This window comes from Protopterus annectens, chromosome 9.part0, assembly GCF_019279795.1.
Source record: "Protopterus annectens isolate FY-2018-M chromosome 9.part0, PAN1.0, whole genome shotgun sequence".
Classification (NCBI taxonomy): Eukaryota; Metazoa; Chordata; order Ceratodontiformes; family Protopteridae; genus Protopterus; species Protopterus annectens.
The window spans coordinates 1,581,195,976-1,581,208,134 of NC_056743.1; the positions used below are offsets into that span (position 1 = coordinate 1,581,195,976).

Sequence of the window (12,159 nt, forward strand, 5' to 3'; positions counted from 1 at the left end):
AGTCAACATATTCCGACTTCTAGGATCAAGCTATTATGACCAGAAAACAGGAAAGTAAGTGAAAGGAAGAGGTTATCAATGCTTAACTAATGAATGCAGCCTATCCTACAAAATCTAGTAGGAATATAGAAAACAATAGTTTTTTTCTTTACTAAATTCACATTGCTTTCAGTTGTAGATGGATGTGGCTCTGATAAGATTTTATTTTATTGTTTGCCAGATGCTTCTATTCGTATATAAAAACAGAGACTCAACTCAGAGTGTAGTATACTTCCTTGGTCATTAAAACTTAAGATAAATAAATAAATACATTCTTTTGGTGGCCTGTTTAAAAAGAACACACTGATGACAGACTGGAATCCTTGTCGCTGTGGTTGCTAGCCTGCCTTTTAAACAATGCCATAATAAGCAGTACTTTAAGCATGCCTAAGCTTACCTCATCAGTAACTTAATCAGCGCACTGGTGAAAAAAATCCAAAAAGGAGAAAAAAATGTAGTCTGGACACCCCTCCCCCTTCACTCTGTGCTCACACACACACACACACACACACACACACACACACACACACACACACAGACACACAGTGTCTACAGAAAGGAGAACAGAAAAGAGATTAAGTTATCCGCTGGGTCTAAGGAATGTCTGGAATGTGAAGAAGCCTGATAGGTATACACAGTACTAAATGACTCAGGAAATGCATCGTCTGCAAACTCTTTCAAAACCTCTTCTCTTTGGCTCTGTCTTCTCTTTCCATTGCTTGACTATTTCCAGATGATGACTGAAGTTTGCTTTTTTTTTTTTTTTTGCTTTTCCTTATATGGAGAAAAAAGGGCTAGAAAAGGGCTAGAGTCTTGCATAATTTTTATTACATTCTGTTTCCCCTACACCCATTCTGAAAACACTGACGGACATTGAAGCACATTTCATTTTTAAAAATGACAAAACGGGGTTTTCAGTTTCTTTCTCTCTCTCTTTTTTTTTTTTTTTTTTTTTTTGGAAGTTACCTGGTGAGGACTCCTGGAAGGACAGACCAGGTGAAGCTGTAGTAGCAAGTTATAAGTTTACAGCAGACAGTGCAGCAATAGACTGGCAGAAACTACGTCTTTTGACCACCACTTTTCTCCAAGTGGCCTTTGCTGCATTCTTGCACTACTTTTGTTTAATAGACATGGTGGGTGGGTTGTGTTAAGGTAGACACTAAACCAGATATGTACAAATCTAACTAGCAGACAACCCATGAGCTCAGTGTAGTTGTCTGAATGCTTCCCCTAAGGGAGTGCTCGATGCTTTGAACTTGCTCCTAAGAAGAAAAGGCAGCTTTCTGCTAACCTGAGAGCCACTGTTCTATTGCTTAAGAAGATTTGGACAACGTCAACAGGTTTGCCTCTTGAGGTAATGCTTCTAGACATGATGTAATGTGAATTTGGTTTCCAGAGTGTGTCTGGGTTGCTGTATTAGCTACTTGTATGTTGTTGCTAAACACGTGAAAATATTATCCAAAACCAAGGTATGCACACTTATTGTTTACGGAGACAATGTGTTAATTATCCGGCCCCATAGGTATGCTGTTAAATTATTTCTTGACATAACACAGCTTTCAGTATAATGACTTAAACATTTTTAACTGGTATATTTCCGCTTATGTGCTGTGTATGCCTTTGTGTTTGTGTACTTATGCATGTGTGTGTGTGTGTGTGTGTGTGTGTGTGCGTGTGTGTGTGTGTGTGTGTGTGTGTGTGTGTGTGTGCGTGTGTGCGTGTGTGCGTGTGTGCGTGTGTGTGTGTGTGTAAGCTTGCACATTCATGTGGCTAATGTGATTTTAGCTTGGTGTTTTGATGTGGAGGGTGGAAACTTTTTTTGGAAATGGTTGGGATTTGTGGTGAAATGATGTTATAAGAGTTTCTAATTTATAGGAGGTGTGGACAGTGTTATTGTGAAAATCTTGGATACTGCATGTAAATAGAAACATATATATTTTGCAATTTCATTGGATGGAATAGACTTTATGTAAGCAGCTAGGCACCAGATGAAAAAATTCAGAGCCCCAAGTGAAGCTAACTTTTTATCTTGGACTATCACTGATGTGCCAGAAAATGCCCTCAGCAGAGAATACTATTGCTGGAAAGGGAAATTAAAGGATTTACAGATGAACGGAAGAAATGACCTACTAGTATACAAACACTGCATTTGTTTTGTTATGGTGACAGTCTGGGTCAGGGGTGGGGATGAGGAGAAGGAGGGGAATGGAAACAGATTTATTAACTGGTGGATACATTTTTCTCATCACACTGATGCACTTGTCTGCTGTCAAGGAGGCCCCTTTTAAAAGCTTTGGATGCCATCACTGGTACCTAACATGCAGAACCTTGTTACATCATAATACTCAGGGGAAATAGTAGCATGCACAAAAATCTGGTCAGAATTTTGTAGAATTCCACATTCTGAGATTGTGTTCACTTTGGAATCTTTGGCTAAAGCGTGAACTGTGTCTTGTATCACCTTCATATTCTGCAGTGGTGACAATGCATTCACCATAGGGCAGCAGAAACCGTGTCCCATCAGCAATGCAGCCATCTCAGAACCCTGACAGCACCTCGGTAAATTGCCACTTATATATCTTGTGTGTCACAAACGGTTAACTAGAAAGCTAAACACGATATCATGTAAAAGCTGTAATCTGGAAATAGAATGACAAGGTAAATCTGAGAAAGGTGATATAGTGGGGTATAAGCATAGGAAGGGCAGAATGAAAATACGGGAGAAAAGTAAATTAAAAAAACATGAAAAGTAGTGAATGGTATGAGACTGTATCTGAATTTCACAGTGTGCAGTTAGCCTGCCACAATGGCAATTGGACTACAGTGTGCCCAGCAATGGTGTGGTAGGTTTCAAGTGGGATGTAGCTCATTGTGCATATTAATAAATTGGAGCCATGAACATCAGACAAGGCTGCTGACCCTTTCATTGATAGCAGTGAAATCTGCACATAGCAAGGTCTGTGTTGCAGTGGATATAGAATGGAAGAACATCTGGGTGGAAAGTACATAGTAACGAAATGAAACTGCAAGATAGGTCATAAAGGCTTGGAACAGGTAAATAAGTATAGAGTATAAACAGAGTAGAAGACACTGAAAGACAGAAGGCAAAATTAAAAAGTTCTAGCAGAGAATGCAGCTTTTCTAAAGTATGTTTCTGTGTATGTTTCTGAATAACCCTATGTTGATAAACATGAAACAAGAAAGCTAAGGGATATGCATGGCTGTTAGCCTGATGTTAAACAACAGTAAGAGCTGTGCTACTGGCTTTTGCAGAGCAAGAGTTCATCTGTGAAATATATTTCTGAAAGGATTAAACTATTTATTTAACAAAATAAATGAACTGACTGAACACAGAGCTGGTAAGTGAATTACCCTAGAACTCCCGCTATAGCTCCCTGAATTTCACGAAGCTAAAATTTCAACCACATGAAAAAATGGTCAAAGCTTCAGTCCATTACAAAAAAGCCTTTTTTTGAGGGGGGGTGTTACTGCACCTCATACCTGCTTTGCTTAAATACACCTGCTCTACAGTCGTACAACCACAGAGAAAAAGATAAGACTACACACATATCACATAACTGCCAGTCCACAAATACAAACTGCAGCAGCAGCGATTCTCTATAACAAACATTACTCATTGATTTAAAATCAACAAGTTAAACTTTGTCCAGTGAAGCCTTGACTACTAGTAGGGTAGCATGTATCACATTATAGCAGAGGACTTATTTTGTAGTTTGCTGCCGAGACTCATTCTGAAGTAATCTGAAAAGACTGGGGAAGTTTCTTAAGCAGTATACACAAATTCTTGAAAACCTTAAAGGAAAACATGGGACTACCTTTATATTCACACTGGATATCAGAGAGAAAAGGCTTGGTTCCAAAAATATGAAAATTAATAAAAGAAATGTAAAATCCAGTAGACACACACACACACACACACACACACACACACACACACACACACACACACACACACACACACACACACACACACACACACACACACACACACACACACACACACACACACACACACACACACACACACACACACACACACACTTTTTTAACCAAGTAAGCCCACTACACATAATTGCTTCTTTTCAATGGAGAGATTAGACAGCACTGTCTGGGTAAATGACTTACTCAGTAGGCAAAATGAGACGGAATGAATCAAAAGCAGTTATATAATGAAGCTTGTGAACAGCTCATAATGTTAATCTTCTGAACTACACTGCTGTAGGTGAAAACGTTTTATTTTTCCTATAGGACGTCTGAGTTACAGAACAATTTGTACAACTTGATGTGATGAATGTCAAAATTAGCAATTGAGTTAAGGAAAGAAAGGATTGAATGAGGGCTGTGTTCGCTGGGGATGATGCATTTGTAGGAATACGTACTTGAATGTACCATGAGCTCCACATTTCTTAAGAATTCTGAACAGTTTTTGTGCAGCAGCTTTTTTAGTGTATGTACTGTTGTTTTTACCAACTATTTTCTTGAAGGATATCGTCTGCTTTAATCATTAACCTTCTGCATGAAGGCAACGTCTATACATGATGGTTAGGAAAAACAAGGTGGCCAAGTTATGACACGGACAGGAATTTAATGCTAGGCTGATTTTGCGTGACTGATGAGAATGTAAACTGCAGAAGGCTAAGTGCAACACAGACAGGAATTTAAACTTGAATGTGGTTAGATGAAACAGAATCTGGGAATTCAAGTTCAGGAAAGTGAAATGAGACAGAAACAGGAAATTTGGCTCAAGCAAGTAGAGTAACTTAATGAAAGTCACACTTTATGTGAGTGCCTAGATGTCATTACTAGGCCTTTTTATAACAGCCTAACGCTAAGTGTCCTTAACAATGCAAACCTTTTTATATTTAAAGCGTTTTGTAAAACAAAGAATGAAAAAAGGATAACATTTGCATTAAGGCAACAGTTTAAACAATGAATTGATTCATCTATGTACAGTGTACGCTATGAATTCTATTACATTGCATTTACTTGATGGCTAAACAAAATAATTAGCCTATTTACTGTATCCTGCATGTAGTGGTTTTAAGTGGGCATTTAAAATGTTTCTTTTTGATCTAACCTATAAAGTTTAGCTTTAGCTCTCTTGCTGAATTTTCTTTCACCATCCCTGCTTCATGGTATATGCAATGAACTTTACTTTTTTAATGTCATGTTTCAGTTGTAATTGACTGTTTTGTCTAGTTTGTTAATTCAACACTATTGTAACGTAATTTTTACTATGTGTATGGCGCCTAGTATTTAGTCACTTAAATAAACATGGCATTTAATTTGAACTCTTTAACAATATTTATTATTCCTACCTTCATTTTTCACTCCTTCTGCTGTGTCTCATGCTACTTTGAATGCCTCTGTTAATCATCTCTCCACCATCAATTGCTGTAGTCCATTCAGTGAATCTAAAGCCCATTCCATGAAGAACAACCTTTGCAGTCCCTGTCAGTAGTAGTCAGTCCCTATAATCTGCTTACCAGTGCCCCCTCCCCACTTACTGGTTGAGACTACCTCTTTCACATCTTTCTGATGTGATCTTGTATGCACATAACATGTGCTCCCTCTCTTTCTTCTAGTTTCCAATGAAAAGAACTCTACCTACATGGAACAGCCTAAGTAGGGCCCATAGAGAAGGTATATTACTACTTTGTAGAGTTTCTCTCCCTGTGGCATAGCTCTCAACCAATGAGGGACAAATTTCAATAGAAGGAGGGGCAAATCAAGAAGTCATTAGGGACACTTGTAAAATATCAGTGCTGTGATCTTGAGACATTGACAGATTAAGATAATTAAAATACATTTTCTGAAGTAATAGAAGTCTATAACGCTAATTATTGTGATTATTTATTAAATGTAATTCACCACCTTTTCTCCAAAAGTCACCAGCTTTAGGAAGGATTAAGAGGAACAGAGATAAGATTCTACTCAAAATCAGGGACTTCCCTGAAAATCAGGGATAATTGAGAGGTATGTGGATATGTGTGAGCATTCTAAATGTTACTACCACTGCCCTCTCACTGTGGCCCTGGTGGTCCATTTCCTTTTTTCTTTTTTTCTCGTATGCTTCTCTCATAGGATCATAGGAGGTTACTAGGCCAATAGCCCTGGGGCCCTTACAAGTCTAGCCAATAGTTTATCCCCAAAATGAAACCTCAGTCAGCACCTGTCGTCCCCGTCAATGAGGGACACAGGTGGAACTCCTGGGACAAATTTGTGGTTTCCCATCCACTCATCAAGGTTGTGCTTGAAGAGGTTCAGCGAGGTGCTCTGTTCAACATGTATGAGAAATCCATTCCAGAGATGGGGCAGACTCTGGGAGACAAACCTGTCTCTCCAGCAGGTTTTGTTGATTTCACATATTAGATTCAGGCCTTTTGAGCAGGTAGTGTGTGAGGAGTTAGACTTACAGATATGGAGCATCTCTAGTAGGGCATAGTCTAAGATTGCCTTGTACGCGAGATACAGATCACCCCTGAGCAATCTGTACGATACTGAGTACAATGATAGTGATTTGAGCCTATCTGAATATGAGAGGTGTTGGAGGTCATGGATTCTCTTTGTGAGGTATTTCAATGGCCTTTCCAGTTGGTGCAGATGTTTGAAGAGGTGCATCCCAAATAGGGCGTTATAGTCTATTATTGGTCTAATGATGGTGGAGTATAGAGAGGTAATAACCTCCTTTTTTCTGGATGCAATCCCTTTACTTATGAGATTAACTAAATAAAAGGCTTTTCTGACCACTGCCGCTACATGATGGTTGAATGTGAGGTTTATCACCCTGAGTGCCCAGGTCTCTCACCACAGGTTGTGTGCTTAGGGCATTGCTGTTGATGTGGTAATTAGTAGGGGTCCTGCTTTTGCCAAATGGTATGATGATCCATTTTTTTGCATTTAGCTTGAGGCCGTGACTTTGGTGCCAGTCATTAGTTGCTATGAGACCCTCTTGCAGTATGTTAACATCATTTGGGGAGTGAATGACAGCACCCAACTTACAGTCGTCCACAAACTTGGTCAGCCACAGGCCTTTTGTCTTTGCCTGGACCTCTGACACCTTGAGTGTCCTGTTGGTGAGCCAGTTGGCCGGGTCTATATCATAAGATTGAAGAATAAAAACATTGACTTACCTTTCATTGACATGAAAATCTCGAAGCTGCACTTCATTGAAACTGCAAATCGGTTGGCCAACAACTAACACCACATAACAATAAACACATTTAAGTGGGGGACTTCACCCCCTTCATCCTCCACCATGGGGGGCTGTGCTCCCCATCCCCGCCTAACTAAATATTCTAACTCCGAGATTGCACTACAGTCGGGGAAAGGGCAGCTTTGAGATTTCCATGTCTATGAAAGCTGAGTTGACATTTTTATTCTTTGATCTTATGATATAGACCCAGTTGGCCACCCACCTGATGAGACAGTGATTTATACTAAGTTGTGTTAGCTTTTTGATGATGCCTGAGTGGGGGATTGTATCAAAGGCTTTGGCCAAGTCAAGGTAAGCTGTATGCACTGACTTTCCCTCATCCAGAGCCTTGGTGACAGTCTCAAATAAGTCAACCAGGTTCAACAGGAAAGATCTTTCCTTGACAAATCTGAACTGGGTGGGGTCAAGTGCTTGGAGCTTGCCTATGTCCTTATTTATGAGATCCTTAGTAATATGCTCCATGGCTTTACAGATCAGACTTGTTAAGCTAATGGGGTGATAGCTTCCAGGGTCAGTAGTGGCACCATCTTTGTGTAAGGGGATGAGAATGGCAGTTCTCAACTCTGCTGGAATGAAGCCTGTACTTCGGCTGTGGTTGAACAGGGTGCTCAATGGCCAAGCCACATCTTGTGGGAGATGGTGCAGAATACATCCTAGGATACTATCAGGTCCCATGAAACCTGTCTTCTTTGCCTTGGATAGGGCCTGCAACACTTGATCTATGGAGACGTGAGGTGCGGGACAAGTATCGGAGATGTCAAAAGGTCCTTTGGGGGAAGGGGGAGAAGTTTGTACTGAACCTATATGCTAGCAGGTTGGCTAAGTCAACATGATCAGTGTAAGTGGCAGCATTAAGTACTAATTCAGAACAAATCTGGGCTTTGCCCCAGAAGTTCCTGATGTAACTGAAGAAGACTTTATGGTTTGCCTTTATTTTGGAGGCAATGTTAATTCATAATTGGCCTTGGAGGTTTTTCACTAGTGATCTAATTTGCTTGTTCTTGTTGAGGCTAAGAAGGGAGTTTTTCCAATTTGGAATTTGTTCCTTTTTTACCCTTGGACAGTTTCTTCCTTTTGTTGTAAAGCCTGTTGAGAGAGGATGTCCACCAAACAGGTTTCTGTTTCCTTGAGGAGCAGGTTTTAGTTCTATTGGGTATGGCTGAGTCCATGCAGTTATACAGGTGCTTGTACACTACATTGACGTACTGCTCAGCTTAGTTGTCTGCATTGTCTGAGGAGGGGTGGTGGTGTGAAGCTTCAGATACCCTCCCTTAGGAGGTTGTAGTCAGCTTTTGAGAAGTTTTTTAACTTGATTTCAGCTGGAGGCTGGGGTGGGATAGAAACTTTGAATGTGACAGTCTGATGATCTGATCTCACCAGGAAATAACATATTATGGGAGTGGTGCAGTGGTCACCCATGTTGGTGAAAACCAAGCCAGAATGTTATCTCCCCTTTTGGGGGATGAGACAAGCTGGTCTAGTGCATTAGAATTGATGGTCAAGCAATCGTTGAGAATGTGCATTAGTGCAAGAATAGTTCACCCAGTCTAAGGTGGGTAGTTGAAGTCACCAAGGATCAGGGTGTTAGGGGGTACCTTGATGTAGTCAAGTAGATCCAGGTATGAGGAATGGGTATCCTAAGTCATGGATGGGGGTTCTATAGTTAGATAGAACTTGGATGGGTGTTTTGCCAACTGTCAGTTGCACCTGGAGTAGTTCCAGTGCGTCATGCTGGCAAACCAGTCTGGAGGTGGAGAAAGAGACTCCACCACCTTTAGTTTTCCAGACCTCATTTTGGGATCAGAATGTGTGGAATTAGGTATAGCATGGTAAGGCAGTTGTACTCTCCACAGCCCTGAACCAACTTTCCATGACCGCACAGACATCAGCATCTTCCAGTGCAAGGAGAGCCTCTAGTGAGTCCATTTTCAGGTTAAGGCTCCTAGCATTAAGCAGCATGACCTTCAGTTTGCTTTTTGACAGATCTTTTATGTTGGATGGTTTGTCTTTGGGACATTGCCTAAAAAAGGCACAATGGGTGAGGTGAGAGCCTTGGCCAGGATCTGGAAACCCAGTGGTGATAGATGAAGGCCATCTCTGGCAAAGCATCAAGGCCTGTCGACCATGTCATCCCAGGCAGACAGATACTGGATCTCTTTGAAATGACACCAGAAACAAAGCCAATTGTTGAAGTCAGCTATTTTTTGTTGGCATTGTGGTATCATTCCTGGTGAAGGTAGGATGCTGCTTAGGGCTAGGGTCATACCTGCCTGAAACACATACCCTGAGAGTTCAGTCATGTCTCTCTTCATATAATCCAGGGAGGTACATCTCAAGTCATTCACACCAACATGGGCAATGACAGAGTCGTACTTGTACTTGATGTGGCGAGACTTCACTCCCCACTGGCCCTTGTTTTCAATTACGAACCTATGAACCTATGAACATGATGTGACAGATTGTGGCACCCGACAGACAACTGCCCATGACCTTCTCCTTGTTGAGCCTGGTGAGGAAGACATCAGTGTGTCTCACAACTGAGTCACCAATGACTAGTATGTTTGGTTTATTGTTATGTCTTGTGGGCTTTGATGGTTAATTGTTTTGTCTTATGGGCTGTGTTTGTGAGACACTAATGTGTTGTCTGCTGGGTGTGATGTGTTTGGTGTTGTGTGCAGAATGTTTGTGAGTGTGATTTGGAGATCTCTGCTATTTAGCCAAGTATTTATTAAGGACCTTTGCATAGGTGTATGTGTGTTTTGCTTGGCTATGTGATGTGAGTGGTGTGGGATTTGTGCTGGCAATCCCCTCTTTGTCAGGACTACTGACTGTGGCGCGAAAGAGAGCATGGACTCCAGGTAACTGATGTACATGCATTTTTCGCAGGTGGAAGAATTATGTGCTAGGAGAAGAGATTTGTCAGTAAACTTGAGGCAGTTGCTACACTGTCTCAGTATGCCCATGTTGACCAAGCTGGCAGGACAAACTGATGGGAATTGTCCAGACATAGTGTTCCGAATGCTTGGGCAGACTTATGAAGAGAGGGTTTTGATAAGGGTTTGTCCACAACAGTGTAGACCACAAGAACCTTTTTAAATGTAAAGTAACTGGCCTGAAGCACAAGTGCTAAAACCAAAGCTAAGATGCTTAGAATAACAGGTAAATTTAATCAGGTTACTAACAAGCAGTAATAAATGCAGCAGAATAAAAGCACTTGAACATTTAAGAGCACACAGCAAAAATCAGATAATAAAGTATGAAGAACGCAATTACAGTAAAAGCAGCTGAATAAAGTGTAAACATTTTTTTTTAAAGTGGAGAAAGAGGAAACAGAAGATAGTTCAAGATTAGGAAACTAAGTAGGTTGGCCTTCCGAAATGCTCTCTCTCACTACTCAGTACACTGAGCTGATGAGCTAGGACAGGGATGAATGTCCAAATCTCTGCTGGAAAAAAAAGAACTCCTTCTTCTTTGTAAATGTAGCAACATGTTTATTAGATTTGTAGCATGTGGTTTGTTACAGTTTATACCACATATGAAGTGCTAAAGTAGTTTGGTCAGTCTGCGAATGCAGTGCAAATGTCAACTACACTACTGACCAAGCAAATCTGCCCATTGCACCTCTTAACTACATGTGCTGAGGGAGGCTGCTCCACTTTTGCTATGCCTCTGTTCCCTGCCTCTTTTCCTTCTTTTCTGCTATATATATATGAACATGTCTTTGTTCCCTGTGTTGGGCTGTTCTTCAATAATCCAGCAGATTTCAACCTTTATGCCATCACTTCCTTTGTTATTCCTTTGGTTGACTCTTCCAGCTTCCCCATTTCACATATTGTATACACTGACCTCTTGTTCCTTTGCATCTACATTGGCTTCATGTTTTTATTTTTCCTTTTGCTTCTTCTTCAGACTTTTGCCCCTTCCCCAGAGTACTCCATTCCTAATCCATTTCCATAGCTTGTTTACTCCGTCAGGTTGCTCCAGTCTTCTAACTCATAGTAGACACTTCTCTCCTAGGTTATCAAAATCTGCTTTCCAAAAATCCGACACCATCATCTTTTTACTTGTACTCATTCCCTTTCCTTTTCCTCATAACCATGGAGTGTCACGGTCACTGCTGGTTAATGATGCCTGCAGCTGAATATTCTTGATCCCCTCCATGTTTGCTTTGACCACATAAAGAATTCTTTCCTTTCTGGCACAGTGTTACATCATGTGGCACATCCTCTCATTGTTCAAAGCCTCATTCAGCTCCTGCTCCCTTTCATTCCTTTTGCTCAGAATCTCACAGTTTTCTGCTGACAAATTCAAATCCCAGAGGGTATCACCATCTTTCTCCTAATTCACTGTTTCAGTCTTGTGTTTGCAGTCTCCTTTCCTCTTCTCTTTAAATTTCTGATGTAAGTGCACTGTTTCAGTTATCCAGCATTCTAATCCCTTGACCTTAACCACAACAGCATTTATCCTAAACACTGATGCTGCCTGTCACCTAATCCCTCTTATGAGATAGTGATTCCCCTGCACTATGACCTCACATTTGATACTTTACTATGTATATTACTTCACACCCATCCCTCCCTTTCTGTCATTCCTAGAAATCTATATCCAGACACATCCATATCCCACCCTCTCTTGTCACCGGACCATGTTTCAGTGATACTCATAATGTTCACCCTCCCCTCCCCTTAACACATATACTTGCAGAGCCCCCATCTTCCTATCTATCCTTGCATTATATAATAATATTACACATGTGTGCTCTAAGTCACCTGTAATTGTTCTCTACTGCTTTCTGTGTTCTTTTTTCTTCCTACCTTTTCCTTCTACCTACTGCCTGAATATGTACCCCCATCAATGTGCTTGGGTGATACCCACCTCTTTAA

The 12,159-nt window shown here is 40.8% G+C and overlaps 1 long non-coding RNA gene across 1 annotated transcript in view; it reads left to right on the plus strand.

The window, feature by feature from the left end:
* Positions 1 to 986: 986 nt before the first annotated feature.
* Positions 987 to 12,159, plus strand: part of LOC122812192 — a 313,853-nt gene continuing 302,680 nt past the window's right edge. Inside the window, exon 1 of the long non-coding RNA XR_006366358.1 lies at positions 987 to 1,393. This is a non-coding gene — a long non-coding RNA (uncharacterized LOC122812192). The remainder of the gene's footprint in view (positions 1,394 to 12,159) is intronic.